The following is a 6,630-nucleotide window of genomic DNA, read 5'->3' on the forward strand; positions in this document are numbered from 1 at the left end:
AGTGCCTACAATGTTTCTAAAAAATAAAATCATCCAGGGCTGGGAAGTTAATTTAGGTATTTTGGGTTCCATGTTACGTATGGCATAACGTTTTAGGTAATCGTTAATAAAATACATAATTTTGCGCAAACTTTGTTTAATTTCATTGCATGGGCTAAAGATTGCATGACAGATTAAATATTAGCATTATTATTAATCCAGTCATTCAAACATCTGTGTTGGGGAAAATTAGTTTGGGTAACTTGGATTCAGCGTCACACATGTTACAACAAAGTTTTAGATAATCATTAATAAAATACATGATTTATTATCATTATTATTTATATCCCACGCTAAGTTGACGTCTACTTCGCCAGGGTTCATGAGTCACATTTGCAAATACCGGTTCATTGCCAAAGGAAAATATGTATTTCATACCGTTCTTTCACATCAAGACATATTGGTCGATTTTGCCATCATCTGCCTTCCATATTTTCCAAATTAATTGTCTGGACAGTGCTCCCACAATGTTCATTCAAACAAACCTGGTTAACACATAGATATTGATACTCTACATGTTCATATACAGAGCCTGAAGTATTTCCAAGTTGTGCATCGCGTAAAATGTCAACAAAATTGTACTTACGAACTAAATGATCTCGTGCTGAAACTGGAAAACATTCATAAAAGCAAATTTGTGTCTTCTACCAACTTAGTATAAAATACATGAAATTTAAAATGTTTGTTTCCTTTTGACCCCATAGAGGTACCTTAATAGCTCTCTGTACAGTATGTGTTGTCTGCCGCAGTGTCCTGCCCACAAATCAGCATCAGCGCGGCAGCAGTCAGTCACATGTACTATACTGCGCTAAACGCTATCCCCTGGCGACCAACAAATCGCGCTTGCGTAACCTTCACCTGCTCTTGCCTTGCGACTCTTTGTAAGGCGATCTCTCAAGGGCAGAAACAATAAAACCACAAGAATCTTGAAAGTAAAAATCAAAATCTAATTATGTTCCCGGCCCACTAAAGTGGTAAACTTTAAATCAGTATGATCTGTATGATTTATTCTATTTTATCGTAACGGAAAAGAACGGTTTTGTTGCTCACATTTGGACCGAACGCAAATGTTTAATCTAAATTCCCTAGCCTATCAAGGCACAGAGCGTGGAGTGTACTCTGCGTCTACTTTGTGTTTATGTATCTGTCTTTTTCTTTCTTTTCTTGGTGTGTGTGTGTGTGTGTGTGTGGAGGGAGGCGAGGAAGGGAGTGTGTGTGAGTTGGGTGGGGATAAGAGGGTGTAACTATATATATATGTATATATATATATATATATATATATATATATATATATATATGTGTGTGTGTATGTGTGTGTGTGTGTGTGTGTGTGTGTGTGTGTGTGTGTGATTGATGATTGTACATCAGTGATGTAATTCTGTCATATTATGATCTATATGACTGATTAATGATTTCTCAAAAATATTACTCCAAAAGGCCTGATTCGTGTCACTTTACACAGGAATCAACACAAATTTAGCATCTTTCATAAAGTTTTTTGCTATAATTCAGCTGCCTAAAAACGACCTAATGCTTATGGGATCATGTAAAATACGGATCAATAACAACAGGTCTATGCAATTTTGAACAAGCAAAATAGTTCAAAGCAAACAACCAAACTTGCAGTGTCAGGATTTGTGCTGACGCTGTAGAACCCAACATAAAAAGTCCATCTGTATCTGTCTCCAACTAACAAAAAAAAAAAAAAAAAGACTTTTCATAAAAATACATCATGATGTTTTGTTAAATGACGTACTTTAAACGAACACCTACAACAATAATATTAAAACTGATGAACCTCCGTCTGTTGCCATGAAGGGAAATAACCACTGTTTTAAACTCCAAATCGCAAGACGGCAACGGTTATCCTCGTTAAACCTGCTGGCAACCAACGCAATTCTATTTTTGGATCGACGCTGCGTTTGGATGCGTTGCAAATTCATGTTGTTCTCGACTCCATCGTATTCGTATTCGTCTCTGTGCAAGTCCTACTCAACTGTCTAAAGATAAAAAACCATAAAACAAATAAATATAAAGTACTGTAAAGTTAATACTTCAACCCCGACGCAAGAACTTGCAACAATCTCACAGAGCACGCCATATATCAAAGGGAAATAGCAATTGTCTCCCCTTATCATGTTGCGAACAGGCTTTTGTCAAAACATCGTCATAGGAACTGCAACAGTTTAACGTCATGTCTACTCATTACTGTCTCCGTTTGTTGTGATTGGCAGTGGTATCTTCGCGCCACAAGTCACTCACGAAGTGCACGCTAGGAGGCGTGGCTAAAACAAATGCCCCTCACTCCCCACGCGACGCCTCGACTGGCGGCTCGCGTTTGATCTTTTGCGGGCGGTGCTATGTTCAGATTTAGCGAACGGTCCTCAAACGTTTGACTGTTTAGGTTAAACAGTGAATTTTTGAACAATTTCAAATTTGATTTGAAAAATGGCACAAACTGTATTGATTTTGTTGTTATAACCTATTCAGCACATATTACATGTTAGATAGTACTTCTTAAACTCACAGCACGTAAACACCACGGGAAAGTAAATGTACTATGAGTTTTGGCTATTTATTGAAAATTGAAAATAGCCAAAATGTACTGTTCACGCAGTACATATACTAAAATTGGAACGATACAGAGAAGATTAGCATGGCCCCTGCGCAAGGATGACACGCAAATTCGTGAAGCGTTCCATATTTTTTTTTTTTTCAAAGTATATATTTTATTAAAAAAAATATTTTACCTTTTTTTCAGCAACACATGAAAAACAAAACAAAGCAAACACAAAAACATGTATTCCCCCCAAAAAAATTAACGATCAAATCAAACGCAGACATCTATAAAGCCAACAAACATTATATTGTTTACCATTATTAAAATAATTTTAAAAAAAAGAAAGAAGAAGCATTTATCATAATGGATGAGACTGGTACAGCAAATAATAGTATGAGTTTCATACAAAAATTGATATGATTCGTCTCCTTAAATTGGTGAAATCTTTCACCAGCATTTCTACTTACAACTTTTGGGAATACTGCAAAATAATCCTGAGAAATAAAACAACAACAAAAACAAAAGCAACACAAAAAGCAACTGAAGCTACTGAAGAACCAGTGAGATATTCCATCTAAAAAAATGTTCAACTGCGGTAAAACAAATCTCAGCTAACCAAATGAACCCGAGAACAAGTATTTGAAGAATAGAGAAGTCATCCCAATCAGCCTGCTACATGCCAGTGCAATGCTACTAAAATGGCATGTGTTCATAAGAAATATGTCATCAAATGCACAGCCGGCTCTGTTTCAGCATTCCGCCAGGGACTGCAGTCGATTACATTACCTTACAAACATACAACAATAACATTATGACTGACAAAATTTGAAGTTATGTTTACTATCTCTGAGGAAGAGAAACGCACAGAGAGCGAGTAAGCAGTAAACAAACCAACAAGGATAAAATATTCCCGTTTGAGTGTTAGGACAAGAATCAATCATAACAGAAATATAAGGTAGTTCGTTGGAATTATAATCAGTTTCAGTTTCAGTAGCTCAAGGAGGCGTCACTGCGTTCGGACAAATCCATATACGCTACACCACATCTGCCAAGCAGATGCCTGATCAGCAGCGTAACCCAACGCGCTTAGTCAGGCCTTGAGGGAAAAAAAAAGGTGAATAAATAATAGATAAGCTTACACAAATAAATAAATAAATAAATAAATACATAATAACTATAATGTTAAAAAAAAAATCAACAGATATGCAGTGTATACTTACCAGCAAGGAGAAAATGTTCCCGTTTGAGTGTAAGGACAAGAATCATAACAGAAATTCAAGATACTTCGTTTGAATTATAATCAACAGACATACAGTGTACTTTACGTCCGACAGAAAATAAGTCCACACAAATCAGACCAATGTCAAGTGAAATCCAGATCTGACACTGCAGAAATACTGGCGTCGGGTTTTGATCTAAGCGAAATCAGTGTCACTCGCATATATCTTCCCATTCTCTTTGAAACTTTCACAACGAAGCAAAACTGCGTTGTACTGCACAAACTGTCGTGAGAAGTGGCAACCGTTTAGGAGAGAAATGTAAGCTTAATGATGAACAACTGCAAACGAGACCGTTCGTGTTAACTGAACGTAGCCAGAGAAAGTCCGTGGCGTCTGGTAACACGTATGCAAATGATGCTCCTCCTCTTAATAATAGTTATTGTCTATCATGGTACTCCGCCATTGAACTGTTTGTCGTCTCCGGTTAGCTGGTCAAAATTAATAAAATTTCAAAAAGCCTTAACAGTCACGCATTCAAAACAACAGAAGTATGTGAATTTACACGACTATTAAAAAAAAAAGTGCAAAATATCATTACCAAATACATTATTCCTTACAGCAGCCGAAGGTCAATTTCTGGCCTAAGTAGGTCTGTGCCACTAAGCCGCATAAGTAGGGCAGCGCCTCAACACCATCACCCTCCATTCTCTCACCTCCCTCCCCATGTCACGTGCTCGTGTGTTGTTGACAGGACGGCGGCCTGCCCTTTACCCCCCCTCCCCCGCCCCCCTCCCCATCCAGACCCCCTCCTCTAGCCAAAAGCACCGCCAAGTTTAGGTGGTGTCTCTCGTGAAATACGTGCTGCACGTACAGTACTGGCTTGGGATGGACGTGCGTGACCCAGCTTCTATACACAATGGCTGCCAGTGAGTCGAGGTGGAATTCCACGGTTACACTGTGGAGGGAAAGCAGTTTGATAGAACTTTCATTCCAAAGAAAGGACGTGGCGGTTAAATTGTCACTAAAAATGGGTGTATCAGTATTAGGTTCATAAGTGTTTACGTTTTAGTTTTTGGATACAAATTAAATGGCGGGATAAATTTCACATACTTAGCCTTCCCCCACCCCTCCTCCACCTTCCGGAGTGGGCTACAGAATGCACTCCGGTGATTTTTCCCCCCAGTTTAATGTGTTTGTTTTAAATCACCTTTTCATCAGGTAAATATACGCTGATGGAATTTGTTCACCATGGGACTAATTATGAACACTTGTAATCAGTGAGGAACCCCACTTGAAAGTGAGCGTGCAGTGTGTCGAGTAGTGTGTTACTCAGTTACTCAGTGATGTGCATTGCGCATTGCTCAAGTCTCACAATGATACGCTTTTTTTTTGGGGGGGGGGTTCAGTCCAATCATGATAGATTTGTGACAGAGGGTGGTCCATCACTGATCTCAGTTTTAAATGTTAAAAAAAATCAAAACACATGAAAATAAATACAAATAAAAACAGTGGTAGCTAGTCTTTTCTCAATCCGAATCCTCCGTGACAACGGAACATTTTTTTCATCACATTAACTATGACAAGTGTGTGGTGTTGACGATCAGTTTTACAAGTTTCCACGACGCTAAAGGAACAATTGAATTAATTACTCAATCGCCGCCACTTAACGGTGACGATACTTTGATAGCCTGTTCCCAGTAGTCCAGGGCAGATACAAAAATGGTCGAAATGTGTGCAACAAAACCGTTCTTTTCACGATAAAATTGAATAAATCATACTGTTCACACTGATATAAAGTTGACCGCTGTAGACGGTCGGGAACATAATTGCATTTTGGTTTTTAATAATTATTTGTCACACTTCTGGCCACTGGCAGCCCTTACAATGATCCGCAAGGCATGAGCAAGCCAGGGTTACGTAAGCGTGGAAAAGGGGTCACCAGAGGAGAGCGTTTAGCATGGCACAGCACTTGTGACTGACTGCTGCCGCGCTTTTGCCGTACAATACCTCCGTTAGTAGGACACTGGGGGGTGTGTGTGTGTTACGCTTCCGTGTATATAGTGTGCCTCTGTGTTTGAGAGGAGAGAAAGAGACACGTATAGGGAGACAGACACACAATGCCGGACAGAGAGAAGAAACAACAGACAGGATATTGTTCAAGTTCCACCGAACTAAGCCGGCGGGCGTCCGACGAACTGTGTATGAGAACAGACACCGAGGGCCCGCCCGCGCGTACATTATTGTTCTTCAAGTTTATCATTCACTTGTCCCAGCATGCAAAACAGGCCACGTAACATCACGTTTGTATAGATCTATATCTTGCGCGCACAGCCGTGTCCACATTCGCACACGCGGACATTCAGTCATATGCCGCGTGCGCGCACACCCACGAGCACACACACACACACACACACACACACTGGCACACACACATATATACACACTGGCACACACACACACACACACACACACACACACACTGGCACACACACTGAGTCAGTGTCACAGCCGGACTGTCATAGTTACACACAGTGGGCTGCACCGCGCGCGGATGAGTGCACCACCATAAACTATCGACTGCAGTCTCTCGACTGTCAACTGAACAACTGCTGCTGTAAACACGTTTGCACCATTGATGAACAGCCAGAAAAATTCATGTGAAAAATCGATGTCTTAGCAAGCGTCAGTCCTAGTTTAGCGTCCTAAAGTATTGCACCGATTGGTTACATTTTCATCAGAAGTTTGTGGAACCAAAAAAAAAACTGGGGAAAAAGGCAAGACTGCACCTTAGTTTAGTTATTGAATCTGCAT

The 6,630-nt window shown here is 39.9% G+C and overlaps 1 non-coding gene across 1 annotated transcript; it reads left to right on the plus strand.

Annotated features, from left to right (window-relative positions):
* Nucleotides 1–2,641: 2,641 nt before the first annotated feature.
* On the plus strand, nucleotides 2,642–2,747 carry LOC143282587 (U6 spliceosomal RNA). The gene has a single exon (XR_013055279.1). It is a non-coding gene; the product is annotated as a U6 spliceosomal RNA (small nuclear RNA).
* Nucleotides 2,748–6,630: the final 3,883 nt, after the last annotated feature.

Source organism: Babylonia areolata, chromosome 5 (assembly GCF_041734735.1).
Source record: "Babylonia areolata isolate BAREFJ2019XMU chromosome 5, ASM4173473v1, whole genome shotgun sequence".
Lineage (NCBI taxonomy): Eukaryota > Metazoa > Mollusca > Gastropoda > Neogastropoda > Buccinidae > Babylonia > Babylonia areolata.